General features: G+C 39.1%; 1 protein-coding gene across 2 annotated transcripts in view; it reads left to right on the plus strand.

Moving 5' to 3' along the window:
- adka (adenosine kinase a) overlaps positions 1-21,854 on the plus strand; it is a 147,048-nt gene that overhangs the window by 29,651 nt on the left and 95,543 nt on the right. The gene's annotated exons all lie outside the window — the stretch shown is intronic.

Raw genomic sequence — 21,854 nt, forward strand, 5'->3', positions numbered from 1 at the left:
TGATTATATGTGGGTAAATTGTTACTTTTGGTGCAGTTTTACCATGAGCTCTGGTAATTGCTGGCCCTCAGGCCTGTACAAAAGCAATGTACCATAAAACCATCTCATTTTTGTGAGAATAATGTCAGCGGTGAGACTTGTACACAGTAATTTTTTCACAGCTTAACTTTTAAGGACTTGCTGCATGCAGTATATTTATCTTTTTTGGATCCATTTTTACTCCAGTTTTACAGGTTTATATTTGTTACATCAGACGCAGCAAGATTTAAAGTTGGATGCATCTCGCTGATTTATAGTCCAAACGAGAGACCGTTGTCTTAACATCTTTTCAGCCCTTCACTTTAGCTGGCCTAGTCTGCAGCTATTCTTGGGTTCGAGCGTTTCCAGAAAGTCTAAATATTGCTTTTCCCTTTTTCAAGCTTTTTCCAAAAATTCCCAGGACATGATGCTTCACATCTGAATGGGATATTTTATTTGTGTGATATTGTTTAAGGCCAACAGCAGAAATAATCTTAAGTCCCTGATGGTCCGGTAGGGTGCTGTCACAGCAGACAATGAAATCTGCTCAGATGGCCTTGTTGCCCTCAGGGCCCAACTAGACGGAGTTTGATTCCTCCAGCACATGTCCAGTACTGCTGTGTACTTTTGCAGGTGGCTGCAGACATCAACATTTTTAAGACCTCAAATACAGGAGTTATTTAGATATATATCATCTAAACAGACACATGGAATTTTCTGATGATCTCCAGATGATGTACTGAATTCAAATCTACAGATGCATTAGGCTGCAGAGGCTTTCACACGCAGTGCATCTATCACCATGAAATACAGACCTTGCTGTGTGATGAGGTATGACTGTGGATAATCATTTGGGAATCTGCCAGTGCAAGCAAATGTGATTTCATTACTTTAGTGTCTGACTCCTCATGTTGCCGGGCGCATTTGTTATTACCCGAATACAGCCCGAAAGGACTTAGAGAAATAATTCTTCATTTCAAGTTTTTCTTTTGCTGCTGCGTTCCAACATTTATTTTGCTTAACGGGATTTGCTGTTAACGTCCTTGCGAGGATGTCAGCGTTATCTTCCAGCTCTTCACCTGCTGTCGCAGATAACAGAATCGGGGCGGTAAAAGTTATGGCGGCGGTAGTTACGAAGGCTCCCAGTGATATGTGGGTTGTTAAGCAGTGGTTTGATCAGACAGCTTTTCAAAGCCGGTTCGCGTAAGAAGGGAAGCTTGATGCGGAACCAGGCCTCTAAGATTAACACATGGCAGCACCTGGAACGCCAGGAGCAACGCAACCTGTGTGTCAGTGTCGCGGAAAACGAGAGCTTTCAAACGCAATGACATGGGCTGCCTTGTGCGCGTACATCAAAGCACCCATGTGGAGATGAGGTGCTCCAATCGGAGGCTGCTCTGAGCCTCGGGCACTGCTTGGCAGACGTGGGAGGGAGCATGTTCCGCTCCCAATACCTGACCAAGATAGGTAGACCATTTCCACAAGAACAACCAGTCATCTTTCTTGCCCTGCATCACCTTTTCTCACTTTTCCCCTTCTTTTCCCAAGACCATGAAATCAAACTGATCACCTTATATTTTTTTTGCCAACTTATCTCCTCTCTTTTCTCTTCATTTCATTTGTACGCTCCAAAGGAACACACACAGCACAAACACATTCCCCAAAGAGTCTTTCTTAAAGGTTCAGTTACTCATAAATGTAAATTCTGTCATCTTTTACACATCTTCATGTATGACTTGCTTGCTTCTGTGGAATGCAAAAGTTTGAATAATGGGACTGTCAAGCTTCAAAATGACACAATACACGAGTTGTGCACTTTATTCAGTATCTTTTGAAGCCATTTGATTTCCTTGTGTAAGAAATAGACTAAAATTGCCATTGAAGAAAAGTTGTTCACTGAAAATCTTAAAAGCTGGCCTAGATCTGCTTCTTAACAGCTGACGATTGATTTAGTCATTATTTTGAACAAGGTCTTTTCAGTGCATCTGTTGATTCAGTTTACAGAATCATTCTCAATGATTCATTCACGCACCAGACTGATCTGGTTTTACAACATTACACTTTGTTTGTCCCAAAAACCTATCAAATGGCTTTGGAGAATATTGAAATGAAACTTGCAATGTTAAATTTATAATGCTTTTTAAAGTTTAAAAGAGCAACAAGCTTATTCTTCAGAATTTCTATGGGTTTGGAACAACATAAAGGCAAATAAGCGATTACAGAATATTTATTTTGTTTGAACTATTCCTTTAAGACATTTCATTCGGTTACCGCATACATTCCTCATTCTTGTATAAAGCCTAGGACGTCAATATAAATCTATTAATGGTTCAGCTCTAAGCCTCCCCGGATGATTCTTTTGATGTGTCTGAATTGGTAAATTTGTGCAGGAGACATATAGTCTTAGTCTGATAGGCACCACTCTGCCCCACAGGATTTTCACAGATGAAGACTCTCACCTGCAGAAAGTTACAATCTCCCATTCTCTTTATATAGCACTGCAAAGAGAACACACCAGCACTGCTCTACAGCCCCAGACATCAAAGCCAGGGCAGAGAATCACACTCTCCTCCACTGTATATACAATGTTCCCCAAGCATTCTTCTGCACTGTGATCCAAGACACAGCTCCATTACATGTGCACCCCTGGTGCGGCCCCTTGAGCAACAGAGAGTTTGAGAGGGGAAGAGGCTGACACTTACCAACAGAGAGAGCAGTTGTTAGGTGCTGCCTCTATTGGGAGGTTAAATTACTCCTCTAGAGCTTGATAGGCCTTCAGCTTTGAACAGTTTCCACTTTTGAGCACTGCAATTGTTGCAGGCAGAGTCTTAATAAGATTCGTTGTCTACAAATTGACATTTTTGAAAGCAACTTCTAACATCATAAGTGTAATGTAATTGGTGTTTCATCCAAAAATTTTAATTGTCATAATTTGCTTGCCCTCATTACAGTCCATCAGTCCAAAGCTAAATGATTTTCTTTATTCTGTGTAATTTTTTTCTTTATTCTGTCCATACAATAGAAGTCAATAGTCATCTAAACTGTTTAGTTACCAACTGTGATGAGTGGGGCGGGGCCGAGAGACGTGGGAACAGAGCGAGGCCGGTGGAGTGATTGGAGATGAGCGACACCTGCTCGACCCACCGGTCTCAAGTCCCATGGAGGAGATGGAAGGATATAAAACTTGAGTGACGACAGTGAAGGACGAGAGAGGACCAGGCCTGGGTTTTAGTTTGTGTTTTGCTGGGAATCGAACCTGGATCTCCTGCGTGGGAAACGACAATTCTGCCACTCCACCACCAGTGAGTGAGCCACTGTAACGATAAAAACTCCATAACTATGGGAAGGAGGAGGCGGGAACTGGCGGACAATCAAAATGAAACTTTAATGCTCAAAATAAACATAAAACACAAATAAAAAGCAAACACAACTAAAAGCCCAGGCCTGGTCCTCTCTCGTCCTTCACTGTTGTCGCTCCTGTTTTATATCCTTCCATCTCCTCCGTGGGACTCGAGACCAGTGGGTTAAGCAGGTGTTGCTCATCTCCAATCACTCCACCGGCCTCGCTCTGTTCCCACGTCTCTCGGCCCCGCCCCACTCGTCACACCAACATTCTTTAAAATATCTTCTTTTGTGTTCCAAAGTCCATACTGGTTTCGAACGACAAGAGGGTGAATAAATCATGACTAAGTTTTTATTTTTTGGTGAACAAAAGCAAGCAAGCATAAGGATATAACTTCTTCTGTTCTTTTTTTTCCGTTTGTCGCTGGCCCATGGTGCCTTCGCAGATTCTTTTTCAAAGTGGTGAGGGGGCCCAACCTTGGACTCAAACCGGACTCTTTTATTGGAAACACATGTGCACTCTGTAGTTGGAACTCCTCTGTGAAGAAAATCACTTAGCTCCCTTCAGCACACAAAGGCCTTTCCCAGTTCATATTTTTTTTGCATGGAAACTTAAATTAGGGAAAAGTTGTTGCCTAGAACCAGACATCAGACTAGAAGACGAAACGTTCCATGACCTCATGTTTGACTTGACTTACTACTTTGCTTTCCTTTTGAAAAAAGTCCCTTGTGTCCATCTGACCTTTCTTGATAAAGAGTTAATATATTTTTTGTCTTTTATGTAGGATCTAGTCTTAGTGGAAAGGGGAAGAAAATGGCAAATGTTACATGTGTATCAAACTTGGGGGAGGAAATCGTTTGGACGAAAGGAAATTTCAGTGCAAAAGAAAGGAAAGTTTGAAAGCTCTGAAGACTCATGAGATTAACAAGACACATACCAGGGAACACTAAACTCTCCACGGTGAACGGCCGCAACATCTGTGACCGATATTCACAAAGGAGAGAAGGCAAGTAGAAAAATATCTCGATTTGAGGATTTAGATAAGTGCAAGTGTGAAATCCTCCACATTGTTCATGAGGGAATATTAGATGTACTTTGGGCACAGGGAGCTTGTCTGATTAATTATTGCTAAATACCTGCAGGTTTTGGAGATGATGTCCAGTGCGGTGAGAAGCTGGAAACAGCCCCATCATTAAGCATGCTCATCCGTTTCTCGACAGAAGGTTAATTGAATGTTAACATTCAAAAGCGCCAGCATCTCGGACAACTGGGCTGCCAAGAACAGTTTATTTCTTCCTGAGTTGATGAAGGGTCACAGACAATTAAGAGCCCTGAAAAATAAAAGCATAACAGACTCACCTTTTGCATTCCTGGAGAGCAGCGAACTGGCATCCATTTCCATCTTGCGCAGGAAGCTCTGCAGTTCTCATGAGGCCAGAGCAGTTACACCCAAATGCTTACAGTGAGCTTTAGCAGGATTCTTGTGAAATCACACCTTTCCTCTTCCTTCACCCCAAACATTGTTTACTGGAATCGTGAAGGGGGCGTATACTCTAGACTGTACCGTTGTTGACTGCCCTGTCTGTGTCTGGAGCACATGTGCTTTGTCTCAGCTAATATTTCCCCATTTGTGCCTCATAGGGAGTCAGAGAGCAGAGTAGATCATAACAGCTCTAATCTTTAGTTTGATCAGTCCACCGGCCTCCCAGCAGGGGCTCCCAATTCACTTCAAGCGCTCTCGTTTATCAGAGTGCTCTTGTCTTATCTCAAGACCTCATAATCTAAAAGGGTCGGTGATACACCATTTCCCACACTGTTCTTGGTCTTTATTTATGTGACCTATAAATCCATTCGGCATGGTTTCACTTTAAGAAAAAAATCACCTTGCCTTACACTTACTACAGTCGATGCATACGAATACATATGTGAAAACACTGGGTCATGAAAGTCGACAAGTCATGGAGTGACAACTGCTAGATAATCTAGTTATTTTTCGTCATACTTTAACTTAAAGTCTAATTCTCGCTATTAACTAACTAATAACTCTGGCCTTTGCCTCAAACTTATATTATGTTGCTTATTAGTAGTTAGTAAGGTAGTAGTTATGTTTAGTATGGGGTAGGATTAAGGGATGTATATGGCCATGCAGAATAATAGAATTAATAATTTAGGTTAACAGCTTAATATGCGTGCTAGTCAATGCTACAGAGCATATTACAAGAGTTGATATTATATTAAAATATAAGTGTTTCTAATTATTAAGAAGAAATGTTTCCTGACCACCAAACCAACACATTAATATTATTTCTCATTTGACGATTGACGCTGAAGATGAGTAATGGCAGCTGAAAATTCAGCTTTGTCATCACAGGAATAAATTGCACTTTATATTTAAAAAAATAAATTAAGTTAAAATAGATCTGTTGTTTAAATATTTATATTAATTTGTAATATTTCAATGCAGCCATTTATTTAATCAAAAATAGGATATGAACTCCCACGTCTAGCCTCGTGGCCAGCGCGTTGACATGTAGCGCTGTTGTGCTTTGGCATCCTGAGTTCAAGTCCCGGCTCGCAGACCTTTCCCGATCCCGCACCCACTCTCTCTCCCATCTTTGCGTGCCAATGTTGGCACATGTGCCCAAGGTTGCCGACCTCTGATTTTGCAGTTCAGGGTGACACTTGTCATGTCACTTGAGTCAGACCCTGGATAGCATTGTAACACTGTGCCATTTACTGTGTCTGATTCCGCATTCTCTGTGCTGTAATTGTGTGACATTTGTTGCATGATATAGCATGGTGTTGTTGCATGATATAGCATGGTGTTGTTACAAAGGCAGCAGAGATGAGTCAAGCCTGGGGACATTGTGGAAGGGTCAAAGTGAGTGGCACATGCATAGATGCCATGTGTATTTATAGATGCAGGCGTTCAGATGTGACAAATGGTGATGAACACAGAACTCTTAGATGCTTCCAGCACTTAGTGTTACGTGACATAGTGAAGGTGACGCTTCCCCCGCATTATGAATAATGATTAACTGCAGGCAACCGCCAAGAAGGGCTTGGTGGGGAGAGATATAAATAGACTCTGTCTTTTGTTCATTCGCTTGCTATCACACTAAAGAAGGGGCTCAGACTGTAGGAGGAAGCAATGAGGCATGTGGGATATGGCAGAAAAGGACGTTTTCTCATTGTTACTAACAAAGCCATACTGTGCGTGAGCATTTGCATATATACACCCACACACAAAAACCACGTTCAGAATATAGTTGACCTTTCGCATGCATGTGGTCTTGGTATCAATGAGAAACATACGTTCAGTTTGTGTGTGAGAGACGGCATTGAAAAACTGCCTTGCTAATGCACTGCATAGTGATGGATATTGATGATCAATGTTTATAATCTAAAGTTATATGAAGATCTCACTTAGCACTAAATGGAGTATAAAGGATGCAGCTGAGACTTTGGTTTATGGTTTACTGCAGCTTTATGCCATGTTGGCAAAAATGACATAATGATACTTGAAAATGCTTTGAGTTATGCAATAGACCACTTTGTTTCCAGTAATGCTCAAAACCAGAAGTGCTTTTTTTTTGTTGTTTTTTGGTTGTCATTAGCAAAAATAACCTTTTTGGAAATGCATAAATTTTTTTCATTATGTTTTCATTGTTAATTAAAAATCATATCCGAATACATAAAGTGGTGGTCACACTAGACTTTCAACGTGCAACATTTTTTCGGACATCGCTACAAATATGGGCAGGAGCAGTATTTAACATCAGGCATCAAAGTTTCCCCTGTTATCACATGTATTCTGATGTGCTTGTAATGTGTCTTTTGCGACGGCGTCGAAAGCGTCTTATTATATTGTGCTCTCTGTCTCTCTCTCTCTCTCTCTCTCTCTCTATGAATATATAGCCTACGCACTAAGCAATAAAAAATTATAAAATGTCTGTGTTAGGGTGTACCGTCGGTGAAGGTGTAAAATCAATGATGGAGAAGAATTTTCAATCCAGTGTGTTTATTTTGGTGCAAAAGTGATTCCCAAGCAAAAATGTATACAGTAACAAAAAATAAAGCAAAATAAATATAAATATAAATTCATAAGTTTCACATGTATTCTGGCTATGCCAATATTCAGGCCCAAAAATACAAGGAGTGAACCCACACTCCAAACACACTCCAAACACTCTCCTGAAAAATGGCTACCAGGAGCCCTTTTATAGCGTTAGGCTCCTCCCACTTCAGGAACATACCATGTATAAATAAATGATAATTTTAAAGCAAGATAAAACTATACAAATATATTAAATAAATGGTATTAACATGCAACCTATGCATCACATTATTAATTACAAAATTTTGTCTCCACATTACAAAGAAAAATGTCTGAGAAATGATAGTTTCCCTGATTTCCCCCTGCGATGTCACTGACAATGAAAGTGCCCTTCCAATTGGGCAATAAGCAGCTTTAAAATGGCAGCCGTAGCTGCACATGGGTTTGCCAGTAGAGAGGTGACCCACAATGTGAGTATAACAGTATTTTATGTGTACATGTTAGTTTGTTACCGAGGAAATAAACTGTTAACATTTGTAAAAGAGTTTGGTGTGGTTTCTTTGAAGGTTAAATCATATAACAAAACAAAACATTTAGCATTGAGACAAAACAAACAACCAACAAAAGAAAAGAAAATTATATAAAAACATGGAACTAAGCAGAGAGCCTATCACACCACCTAAACAGAAAAATAACCACACATCTAGTATAGGATGTTAATTTGCCGGCATGTAGATTGTGTGTGTATATTGGTGTAAACTGTTTATGGGGGTACAAGTACTTCAGCAGTTCTTTCAAAATAAAAGTCCTTTTAGTCTTAGGTCACAGGCTCCCTGTGACAGTCCGCATTCAAATGTTCCATCTGTTCCTGTCTCCATTGACACTGCGAACTATGCAGCTTCTTTTTATATAATCTTTTAAAGATGTCATATAAAATAGGATGCTACGCTACGGCTAAAATTAGTGCTTCCTCCATTTTTTTTTCTGTACAGAGAGGTCACGCAGTGACTGATGCAAATTCGCAGGTCAGAGTTCACCAAACTTGAACTTTGGAATGCAGCGAAATGCAAAATCATTTGCATGAGCTTGCATTTCCATTATGACGCATTTGCATGCATATGAATGGAAGTCAATGGAACAAAAAGTGCAGTGACCGCCCCTTCAGTCTTGCAATATGACTTTAATTGCAATTTGTTTGCAATTTGGCCCATAATCAATTAAAAAAATAATGGATATATATATAATATATGGTAAATATTGTTAGAAAGTATAGTTTTTATGTGAAGAACAGCCATCATTCAGTTTAACCCATCATTTAAGTCATCATTCACTATACATTTTGATGTCCATCATAGTTCTGCTTGTAAGCATTCATCACAGAAGTTGTAATGTTTTGCAAGCCACTCATTCAAGCTGAATGTTTTCAGTGAATCAGTTGGTATGAATGATTGATTCATTCATGAATTGAATTGATTCATCTCAATGATCTTGATGCAGCAGTTAGCAGCTTCCTTAAATTTTGGTTTGTACCTCACATAAAGCTGTCTTTTATAAATTTGTGTGATTTAGGATATAATGTAAAATGTTTTATTTATTTATTGTAAATCACCAGTCACTTTAATTCTATGTAAAATAGTAGCTTGTAAATTCTAATTTTTGGTTTTGTGTTCCATATACTGTGATGTGATATACTGCTTTGGAACAACATGAAGGTTTGAGTAACCAATGGCAAAAATTTAATTTTTGGGTGAACTATCCCTTTAAGAACAACCCTACACATACCACTTGTTGCAGATAGACTACCGTAAATATAAATAATGGGCTGTTAGACTTGACGTGCCTGGAGCTTAAAAAAGACCTTTGTAGTGTTTAAATGACAGATTTATTAACAAAATCCAATAGACTTTGATTTAAAACCAGATCCTGTTTTTCCTCAGCATGAGCTTCTGAGGAATCAGTCAGTGGATTTAGTCAATGGCTTTACTGGTGGTGTGGTTGTAATTCTCACCGCTCCCTGAATTAAATTGACTGCAGCTTTCTCAGGTCTTAATTAAAGCACTCATTCATTCAGTACTAAAACCGTGCAGTTCAGTGTGTGGTTACACAATCAGCTCCATGTCATGTGCCGACATATAAAATCAATGTCTTGACTAAACCACCGATAATATGCGGGGTACAGTTCACAAGCTGTGGGCTGTATAGATTTCCATATTGCTTAATTTACTCTTGCAGAGTCGTCATTAGCCGGTGGGGGTTTAACGGTGTGGATAGCGCCTCATAAGTAAGCTTGTTGATTAATGTTATGTACTCCAGGGAGGCGTCAGATTCATTTGAGACGCAAACCTCTCTACAATTAAGATTGAATGAGACATATAGACATAAATTGTGTGTTTAGGGTCCTGAGGGCGCAATATGAAACTCTTTTTCTCATTCTCACACACACACAAACACACTCGAACTCCGTGTACTTTGCGCCCTCTTTTATTTTTTGCAGAATTAGTCATTTGCAAGCTAAATAGCTACAGATCTCTTTGAGGACAAAGCTTATAGAGAGCACAGCCTGGTCTTGTCTGTCCTTTAACACCAGCGTATCCTGGAGGATAAGGCGCTTTGTAGCCGTCCATTCAGTATTCATGACACGCCACCTTGCTTGAACACTGGGCCCCCAGTTCGTCTCATAACTGGAGCACTAACAAAGCTGTTCATTTGGCATCAGCACTGGCTCCTGATATAGAACAGGCAGAGCTCTCGCTTAGTGTTTCTCTCTCAGCAAATCCTATTACCAGTGTTGTTTTTCCCTTCTTCCTAACTTAGGACTTGGTCCAGGAAATTAGTCACTTCCTTCCAGTTTATTTGTCTATAACTGAGCACAACATCAGTGTCCTTCTTTTTCTTTTTTCTTTTTTTGCTGAACGTCAGAAAAGTAAAGTAGTGTTATGTTTCTGCCATAGCATCATTATTCCTAAACTGAGACTCTGATTTACTCACCCATCGGTCCAATAACTGTACCTTGGATCTCGGCAGCTGTACTGGTGAGGAAACGTAGCACGTCAGACTTCCCAGATCCATTCAAAATCCCCTTAAGTCAAGTGAAAGATCTTGGGCAGTAGCGCAAAGGCTAGCTGGACTACATGAAAAGACGCTTTGGCCTTTTAAGCTTCGGTGCGTCCCAGCCAGCCCCGGAATCGCTCTCCTGTTTATGTTTGCTCTGCTGGAGTCATAATGCAGTCCTGAGGAATCCTCCAGATAAAAATCAATGACAGATGTGACCAGGAGAAAGAACAGCAATTATACGGAAAGTCATCTTTTAGGGTCGTCATCCTCTTTTCCCTAGGTGTTCTCGGTCTTACTGTCTTTTACCTGCTTGCTCATTTTAATGTTTCATAGTCTGGAGCAGAGACGTTTTCTCCAGGGAGGCAAGGGAGGCAATGCATTTTTCAAAAAAAAAAAAGTTTGAAGAGGAAAATAATCGGCGGTACAAAAATAAATCTTGAGCTCTTTTCTTTAGCGTGTTGCATTCTGAGGTGGCATGTGTGAAATACAGGCACGAATGGGTGAAACTATTAACAACCCAGTGGATAGGTAAACAACTCACACACTCAGATGCCATCACTTTTAGTCATGTTTGAATCTAAATGAGTTGAAATTTCATGAAATGATGAGTAATCTGAGTGATTCAGGTTTACACCTGTGGCGTTTGACTAATGCAGGGCTCCAGTCGTGGAAAACCTGGTAATATCAGGGAGTTTTCATATTGTGGTTTCAAGGCCTGGAAAAGGAAAGTTAATAAAATGTAAAATTATGGACATTTCTTTGTTGAATATCAATTGTTCTAATTATGCTCAGCTCTAAAATATTTTGTATTGTGAGTGAAATCGCTGTGCATTTACAAATGATTTAAAGAAAATCCTTATCCATTTACCATGAACAACAAAGTTAATTTGCTGCTTATTAAAAGTTAGTAGGGTAGACATTAAGTTTGGGTACGAGGTATTATTATTATTATTATTATTATTATTATTATTTTATTTATTATTTATAGAGCACAGTAACTACGATGGTTGACCATTGTGCTGAACAGTATAACTTTTTTTTAAAGAATCAAAATACATAGAAACGATAAAGACAAGACAAAATATAATTAGACATAATAAACTCCTGTTGGCTCATACACTAAAAGCCTTCGCAAAGAGGTAGGCTTTAAGCCTTGTTTTAAAAAGAGATTGTTGTAATTGTTCTAATAGAGATTGGAAGACTATTCCACAATTTAGGGCCAGCTATGGCAGAAGCCCGGTCACCTTTTCTCTTCAGCCTAGATCTAGGGACCAATAAGAGTTTCTGATTCAATGACCTTAGACATCTAAGCTGGACTGTGTAAGCTCAACAGATCAGAAAGGTACGAAGGTGCCAGACCATTTAAAACCTAAAAAAAAAAGTAAAATTAAAGTAAAATCTATTTTAAAATAGACTGGCAGCCAGTGCAAAGAGAGTAGGATGGGAGTAATATGTTCGTATTTGCGAGTGCCAGTCAAAAGTCTGGCAGCTGCATTTTGCACCACTTGCGATTTATACATGATTGGTTAATCCCAATATACATTGAATTGCAGTAGTCTAGTCAAGAAGAGATAAAAGCATGTATAGATCTCTCGAACTCAGCAAAAGTTAAAAAACCCTTCACCTTGGCAAGGAGTCTGAGCTGAAAAACAATTGATTTAACTACTGCATTTACTTGCTTATCAAAAGTCAAAGCAGAATCGAACACAACACCCACATTTTTTACAGAGGGCTTGACATATGGAGCCAGATCACCCAGCATTTGCTGTATGTTGCCAGATACAGCTAAAGAACCGAGCACAATTGCCTCAGTCTTACTCTCATTGAGATTAAAAAAATTAAGAGACATCCAGGCCTTAATATCAGACAGGCAAGCAATTAAAGCACTCAAACTCTGGTTGTCATTTTGCTTAAAAGGCACATACATTTGCGTGCCATCAGCATAACAATAAAACGACACTTTGTGCTTATTAAAAATGGAACCCAACGGGAGCATATACAATGAAAATAAAATTGGAGCTAGGATAGAACCTTGAGGAACTCAAGTCAACACTGATTTAGAGGATGAGCACCCCTCCACACAAACTGAGAAAGTTCTATTATTCAAGAAGGATTTGCCCACACAGTGTTCAAGACAGGAGATAAGAATACTGTGGTCTACAGTGTCAAATGCTGCACTTAGGTCCAAAAGCAAAAGTACTACAGAGTTACCAGTATCAACTGATAGCAAGATATCATTTAATACTCTTAAAAGGGCAGACTCAGTACGGTGATGTTTCCTAAAACCTGACTGAAAAGTTTCAAACAAACTATTTGAATCTAAATAACTAAGCAATTGATTAAAAACAACTTTCTCCAAAATTTTAGAAGGTAGATTAGAAATGGGAAACATTTCCAAATTGTGTGTTTTTTTTTTAAGAGTGGTTTGATTGTTGCACAGTTGAAATATTCAGGGAAGTCCCTTCAGAAATACTTGTATTTATTATAGAAAGTATACACGGTCCAACAGCATCTAAAATCTTAATAAAAAAGCATGTTGGAATAATATCAGTAGAAGACGTAGTGGGTTTTAATTGCTTAGTAAGTTCTCAAAGAGAATCTATAGTGATTTGGTTCAAATTCACTAAAAGATGAACTACAAGCTAGAGGGACTGAGGGGTCATAATCTGCAGGAACAATAAACTGTCTGATATCGCTTATTTTCATTTTTGAAAAATCTAAGAAAGCATTCACAAGCCGGTTCATCAAAGTGAAAATCAACAGATGGATTTATAAAAGAATTTATAGTGGAAAAAAGAATCCTGGGTCTATGGAAATTTCTTGATATAATGGCTGAAAAATATTTATATTTAGCTGCTTTCACAGCTTTTTGATAGTTGGTCAAAGAAGTACGTAGGATTTCAAGAGACCCATGTAACTTGTCCTTTTTCCACTTCCGTTCTGCACGCCGACATACTCTTCTCAGTGCCCGTGTAGTGTTATTTAGCCATGGTTCAGCCTTTAATTCTTGTTGCCTTTTCTGCAAAGGGGCTATAGAATCTAAAATGTCAGAGCAGGTAGAATTAAACCAAGTAAGTTGTTGTTCAGCATTTGAATTATTAAAGAAAGGACAAAGAGAATATAGCTGATAGGCCTCATTAAAATGTGCAGATATTAAGGGATCTAAAATATGGTCATGCATAATAAAGCATTAATATGTGCTTTTTATGTTTTATTCAGCAAGTATTACAAGTGTAGGGCCCTATGATTTAGAATTTCAACAATTGAAAGATAAATGAATGTTTTATGCCTTCATTTGAAAAAAAAAAAATAATAATAATAATAATAAGGCTTTTGTGGCAATTCATTTGATTCATATGATTTGTATTAATTAGACATGCTTTTTGATTAACAAAATGTAATTTAAAAAAACAGAATCCAGAAAAATGAAAGTGGCAAAAAAAATGTATTCGGAAAAAATTGCAAATTTCATAGGGCCAAAAAGTGGCAGCATTAATAATGTTTAATAAGTTCTATATTTTTAAGCTTTCTATTCCTCAAAATATCCAATCCAAATCCCACAAATGTGTTATTTATTTCTCTTAAGGTCACATGCAATGAGTAGCTGACTATGAACAATTAGTAATGACAAGAAAAAGCCAGACAAAATGTGCTTGTTAATGTATTAATTGGATTTTTTAAGCAGTGCAAACATGTTTACAAACGTGTCATGGCGATTTGACAATATAGAAAGTGAGATTTTGAAATGGAAGAGATCACAAGCACCAGCATATTCTGGCAACAGCTGAAGCAGAGCAGAAAAAAACAGGTTATATAAATTTTAGATGACGAACACATCCTTGTCTGGTAGTGTCAGTACCAGTCTTTTCGTGTTCTGCTTCACTTCCCAAAATGACAGAATTGGAGGAGTATATAGAGGAGATGGAAAGTCTAAATTTTGAGTGACTGTGAAAAATGAATGGAGGGAAATGACAGGAGGCTGGCAACACACAGCAGGTGACAGACAAGATACTAACAGTCTGCTTCTTACCATTGCATGCTTGCTCAAGCCCCCTGCAGAGCTGCAGCCTGCCTTACTGCGCTGGGCTTTTGGATGGTAGAGCTCATAGGATGCCACTAAACCAGAAAAATCTGCCAAATGGCGATGAATCGAAATATATCTGCTCTCCTTCCAGCCAGAACATTTTGTTTTTCTGTTCTGAAGTCGTGATCTGAAAAATGTCCTTTCTGTTCTTTCACACTGAGCGATGTCAGGAATATTTGGGTCATTAAGAAGTGCTGGAATTTGAACGTCTTTCATATCCTAAATGCTTTGCTTCCTTCTTTAAGGCCTTGACTCAAGTTTGTAGGGTACTTTTTAAAGTCTCGTCGTTCACAGATCACTTCCACCAATGCTAGGTCATGACTGAAATGTCAGATAAACCTTTTGGCATTAAAAGTTGTTGTCATGTTCAAAGAGAAATGGAGATGTTAAAGTCTGACTCTGTTCCTGTTGCTCAGTGGTAGACCATTGCGCTAGCAGTGCAAAAGGTTGTGGGTTCAACTCCCAGGGAACACACATACTAGTAAAAAAAAAAATTTATAGCTTGAATGCACTGTAATGCACTCTGCTAAATGCGTAAATGTAAAACCATCTCTGCTTGTGCTGGTTAATGTACTGATTCATGTCTTTTCTGTCCCTTATTGTCTATAAATGTTGTGGTGTCATGAGGTGTGCCATAGTGTTTCGTTTTACTGGGTATTTAAGCACGGTGATGGATGAGGTTAAGTAAAGCTTATGTTATGTGCTGTCGCACAAAATATACTTACTCACTGAACAACAGAAACCCAATCCTTTAGCTTGTTTCCAGATATGATTATAAAGCAAGTGCTCTTTAGTTGTTTATTTAAACATTGGAGTAGCAGATGAAGTAAAGTCTTTGCTCAGAAGTTTATCAAAGAGGCCCCTGTTTTCTCAAGATGACAGGAGAATGTACCTCCCCACCAAAAAGACAGAATGAATTTGGCCTGTTCAGAAATGAGCTGTTCTTACTGCAAAATTAGAAGCAGGCAGGTTCCAAGAGCAAAGCTGGCAAGAGTCATGATGTCTCCATGTTATTGAGAGGACCACCAGGGATGGATTTTTTCAGTCTGTTTTTAATCGCCATAATATTCTCTGTAAAAGAACTGGCTGGAGGCTGCAATTTACTGCTGCATTGTTACAGATCAGTTTCTGCTTGTCATTAAGTGTGCCCAAACAAATCGCAAATCTGTAGAGTTTTTCTTCCTCTTGTTTTTTTTAAGTTTGCATCATAAGTGACATTACTCAGTCTTCTTTTATATACAAATGTCTGTGACCTTGCTTGAGATGGCTCAAAGGGATGTTTAGATTGTGTGAGCTACAGTGTCTGCCTGTCTAGATAGAGAGAGAGAGATGGATGGATGGATGGATCTATTCACAATTATCTATTCAGATTTTATTAAAGAAATAAAAAATCCTGATTAAAAAAACATATCTCTCTCATATATGTATATGCATGTATGTATGTATATATGTATGTATATATTTTTAAATTTTTTGTACTGAGTACCGCTGTGCATGTGACAAATACAACTTTAAACTTTGACTTAGTTCCTCATAGTGGCTATCTAGTGGTACCAATGTCTCAAGAACTCGACTATATATCCTTGCTTTGAAAAATGATCTTGAAGCCACGGGAATGTTCAGAAATCTCCATCTACACCAGAATCCCTGAGGTGAAGCACTTCCTGGCCAGTGTTTTCGGCTTGAGTTGAGAGTGACCGCTTCACAGCATGCTGTGTAATGGCTTTGGGATCCAGCCGTGGCTGTAATTCTTCAGATGAGCATCCAATGTCGGTTCTGTTGTCACCGTCCGCCTGTCTACTGTCACATGCCTCACATCTCCAAGAATTACTGGACACACCTGTGCACAGCGATTTATAGCTTTAACCGTCTGCGCTCTCTCTCCTGAGAAGCAATCGTTTGTTGTAAATTGGTGTCACACTCTGATATTTAATTTTCGTGTTACATCAATTGTTCTCAGCATTGGCAGAGATCTGATATCAGTGCATTTTAGCTCTTTTTAATTGCTTAAAATCAGTCTTTTGTTTTGTGCCAAGTTGTCATATTTTTTACTCTTTTGAAATCTTAAAGGAATATTGTAATTGACCTCATTCTTCTGTATTTTGAATGTTTCACTGTATTTTTATCTCCATATAATGAAAGTCACTGTGGTCCAAACAAAATTAAAACTGTGCGAGACATTCAAAAAGTTATTTTTGGTGTTCCACAGAAAGAAAAAAAAATTACAAGTTTGGGAAGACACGAGGAATAAATGATAACTGAGTTTTTGGTGAACTATCTCTTTAAGGCTGGTTAAGAAGTTATATATTGCAGATTACGAGCCACATTTCATCCCAGAAATAATATTATTTCCATATGACATTGAAAAGTTTATTTTTCCAACCTGACTGCTTGCAGCAGCAAACAAGATGGCTGCCAGAGTCTTCAGGCTCCTTCAGAGCTTAAACTGTCAAGGTAATTGCAAGTTTTATAGAAATGTTGCTCCTGCATGTCATTAACCTGTGAAGTGATCCGTGCTGCCATTGTTTTGATTGGTATCATCCCAGGCAGTAAAGGCTAAGTTTCCACTGCCAATTAGACGTTTAAAATCCAACTGTTAACCTTTTTATTTTTTTGATTTATAATCACCCAGCTTGTCTGTCTGGGCCAGTTTATAATATAGTGGTGCTGTTAAATTCATGCCTTGTTAGCTTGCACTAATAAACACACAGCTAACGTCATGCTGATTTACCTGTCGGCCCGCATGTCTTGCTCGCATCGCTGACTCATCATTCACATACCAGTTGAATTACCAGTAATTTGACTTGTGAATGATGCTTATAGTTTTCTCTAATTGCTGACATGATTTATTAATTAATTACTTGGGGCGGGGTTCAACTAGCCTTCAGATTACTGATCTGCAAAGTCGAGTTTAGTTGCAGACATGCTTCAGTTTGTCTGTCATTGAAATCTATACCAAATTTTCCAAAATATGCCTGAATGTGCTTCTTTTTGAGAGGATATTCTTGTTAGGAAAAAAACAGCAGCATTCGGATAAATTAATTGCCTTCCCCTTAGCCATTCACTCGATTTGTAGATGTTGGCAACCCAGCGTAGAGTGTAGCGTGGACGTTCGTGCCCAGGGATATTACAGTACAGAGCAGGAGTTGTCTTACATGCTGCTTCTAGACTTCCCATAGAGACGGCCCTCCACACTCAAACCTAATTAAAGTGAAGGCGGTATGCTTTACAGCGCTCTCCATAATTCATAAAAATCGGAATGCCGCTTGGGGAATGCCTGCCATGCTTTCTGGGATGTTTGACGACCTCTGTTTGTCTAAGTGACAGGAGGAGGGAGAGAAGGGGGGTGAGAAATTAGACCGGAATTAGCATAGCAATAGCTGTAGTTGTGTGCGAACACGGGAGCATCTCCGGCATGCTCTTGAAAAGAAAGGAAGGTCGTATTTTGATTGGCGGCTGAGATTGGTGAGGTGCAGCTGTGCTGGGATCAGTGCCAGAGCATCTCTGGAGACCTACAGGAGGTCTGCTGAGGAAGCAGGTCACCCTGTGACAAGCTGCAATTGCAACTATATTTGTCTTTAAAAAGAGAGTGTGTGAGAAAGAGAAATGGTAGCGTGCACCCTGAACAGGTGTTACTGTGTTGTCTCATTGTTTTGATGTATTGCCTTTGCTGTACATAGCTACTTCTGTACCTGCTTTGCCTCTCACAAGAGCTTCTGTTTAGTTGCTTGTAAGAGTCTGAGGTTCTAGGTCCAGGCTTGTTGCATGATTGCCTTTTTTTAGCACATTATGTGCAATATTCAATGTAGGGGAAATAGGTTTGCATTATGTTTTAGGGCTGCCAAGATAACTTCATTTAATTATTTATTGTACTTGAAGTCAGTTACAGCCCATTTTCTCTAATGTGACACAAGTGGGCAGGTTTGTATCCATAAAGAATTTGTTGATGATAAAAAGTGTCGTTACATATAAGAATGGAGTCAAATAGAATGTGGGAGGTCACTAAAAACCATAATCATATAGCTATTTAGTTGTTCAATAACGTTTATCCAGTAGCTTGCTCCGTTTAAGCGAAGTTGCTTCAGATTGTTTAATGGGTCAAGTTAAGGATTACAAAGTCAAACATGCACATCGTTCACACATGATTTTAATAATAAATAATTTTGATTGGTTAATGACTCCAATTTAAATTGTTCCTGAATGTCTGCTAGTTTTAAAGTGAGCAGTGACACATTTTATAAATGTTATTTTCTTAGAGGAATTAAATGAAATTAAACAATGAAATTTGTGTAGGCGCACATTTCAGAAAAAACTCGATGTTTAACCACAGAATTGAGGTAAATCTTCTGTACAGTTCTTATGTATAGCCTTTATTCATATAAATTATACAGTAACTAACTATATTGTATATATTTATATGAATATATTTATGAAGTCATTTGTATAGGTGCAGGGAATGTTGCAGCATTTTTAGATACGATTTATCCATTCACATTATTATATCATTTAAAAAGTGTCCTTATTACTTAATTAAAAACAATAACAAACTTTTGAGACTAAAGCCAATTAATGTTTGTCTGGTCAGAGCGACAGGGCAAATAAAAATGTGAGTATATATTTATAATACTGCATACCGATCCCCACCTGAAGTGTGTGCAGATAAGAAGTTTTAACATCTGTTTTGTGCTCAAGCCTCCAGTATATTAACCCCTGTTGTAAATTAACTCCGTATAAACTAGACTGAAATAACCTTTAGATTGGCCCATGATTCTGTCATTCTTTATGGCTTACTAAAACTGTGTTCATCTGCCAAATGTTTTTCTTTCCATTGTTCCAAGTGATTCTGACACGCATGCTCTTATTAGACTGATAGTAGGATAAAGTATGAATGTTTGATTGATTTCATACTGACATCTTTGTCTAATATGTACTTGTTGTGCTCTTTTAAGTTGTAAGAGCAATCAAGTAATCCGATGTGATCTCAATAGCCTTTTTGACTGCTAATCTGCACTTTATTCAGCAGGTAGCGTGTGTGTTTTTAGAGGTTGGTGTAGTTTCTTCATGCCAATCATGAGTGCCGTTGGAGCCGCCGTGGATTCCTGCGGTGGGCAGCTGTTTGTTATTCTTCTGTACTGCTCTTTTAGGGCCAGCGGGAGGTAGAGATGTGGGCTCTAATCATTAGCACATTAGCCTAACACAAATACTCTGGTGTGGGTGTGTATGAGATCACGAGGGAGATTAAATCATTAGAGATTTGCCTGCTGCCTTTCTTAAGCAGTTTTAATGAATGAGACTCCTTGATTATAGCTTAAACTAGCGGTGCAGTGCAGAGTAGTAAACTCAGGCAGAAGCAGTGTTGTTGGGCAGTGCCCCGAGGCTGCCACCATGCTGAGAAGGAGCCGCTCGTAGCAGGATTTGCCACTGATAAACACAATACATCATGCTTTTCACTGAGAAATAAAAGTGACTGGATTTGGCTCCCATAATTAATCCTGACCTTGATTCGTGTCGAATGCGCAGTGTGCTAAAAAGAGGACAAAAGGAAAAAAACATGCATTGAAGAAAAGCAACAGTGAAATCCTTTTAATTGACTAGGATAGTCGCCCAGCAGGGGGATTCAAGACGCTTGGTAATTTTCTTTGTTTGTTTGTGAAATCGTATCCCCTTTTGAATCCGTATTGTTCATTACTGGTCCGAATTGTGCTGTGGAGCGGGAAGCTCCTCAGATGAATATTTCATGATGAGCTGTGGAAACTTGCAGAAGTAAAAATTTGGGCTGACAAGAAATGATAGCCCACAAGGTCATCATTGAAATGATATTAAACAAGTAGTTGTTGTGCTGCAGCTGTTTGTTTGAATCTCAGACGGATCTGAGCAGGAGAATTTGAGTGTTTTTTTTTGTTGTTGTTTTTAGACAGGCAGTCTTCGATTTTCATTTTCAGACTAGGCCACGTAAATTATATTCAACACATTCTAATGAAATACATTGAATACAAAGAATTTCCACGGGCAATTGAATGTACGACCTTCATAAATGCAGCTGTCAGTGAAGCATGTAGCATAACTATTACTTTGAAAATCAGACCTTCTTTTTATACACTTCTTTTATTCTGCACTGTCAATGTTTGAATGTTTTATCAGACAGACGATTTAAAACGAATAGATTTTTTATGTGCCTAGTGAATGCTCATGAGAATCATATATTGATTCCTGTGTGTGAACGCCAGACTTGAGAAGAATTACAGCTACCCAAAGTTTTAAGCCTCTGCCAGTCAGCTCAAGTAGTTTAAGTTGGACGGCGAGTGGCTTCGTCATTCCCAGGTGTGCTGGATAATTTCTCCGGCTCCCAAAAGTGTCGAAAAGAGAAAAGAAGCACGGCACAGCACAGCCCCGTTGGTGTTTGCGTAGCGCTACCGCTGCATTTCACTCGACTTGCCAAAGCTAACATGGGCTGGATGTGGAGAGGCAAATTTGCCAGCGCTAACTCGGATAAACGAGCTTTTCATTCTAAGACGACCTTCTCGCTGTAGTCTCAGGCAGGGCTGTCAGGGCCTGGCCCCTCTCTTCCTGGATCTCTTGCTCTGGGTTTTAACAGGAACCCTGGGGTCTGAAAGACAAGAGTTTTTTTTTTTTTTCATGAGGGAAGTCAAGTCAAATGAGAGGGAGTGAAGACCTGGAATCATCTGCATCTCAGGTGCCACGACTCGATAAATCAGTTTGGGGCCCCAAGAACGATGGGATAATTGAATAATTTTGGTATGGTTGTCCTGAAGTGAAATGTGCATTTAAATGTCTCTCCTCCTTTGTCTGTCTGTCCTTCTCTTGACTTTTTTTCTTTTTTCTGGGTGGGGTAAGAAGGGCTGAAATCGGATCCAGCAGTTGGCTTCGGGGAAGCTTCTTTTGGCCCGCAACGTTGAGACCTGCGGGAGCCATTATAAAGCAGAATTCACATTTTTGCATTTTCAAATGGATTTAACTATAGGACTCAGTCCCCAGCCCTGACCCTGTTAACATTCTGCCTTGTCTGGGAACGCAAAGAGCGGGCCAACCTTTACAGGCTCCGTCGCTGCTCTGGAGGAAGAGGTGTTGCGTTTGGCAAGCAAAGAGGGGTTTTGAGAGACGGCTTTATAGGCGCAGAAATACATCTGCCACAGTCCTTAGTGTTTCTATTATTCTATAGTGCATTAATGGTCTGGAGAGGAATCATTTCCTGAGTGTAGTTAACTACATGCTTAGAGAAACCTTACCCAAAGCTGGGGATTGAGAAGACCTAATGGCCTAGTTCCCAGCCCTGGCCG

The sequence above is a fragment of the Carassius carassius genome, chromosome 14 (genome assembly GCF_963082965.1).
Source record: "Carassius carassius chromosome 14, fCarCar2.1, whole genome shotgun sequence".
NCBI lineage: Eukaryota > Metazoa > Chordata > Actinopteri > Cypriniformes > Cyprinidae > Carassius > Carassius carassius.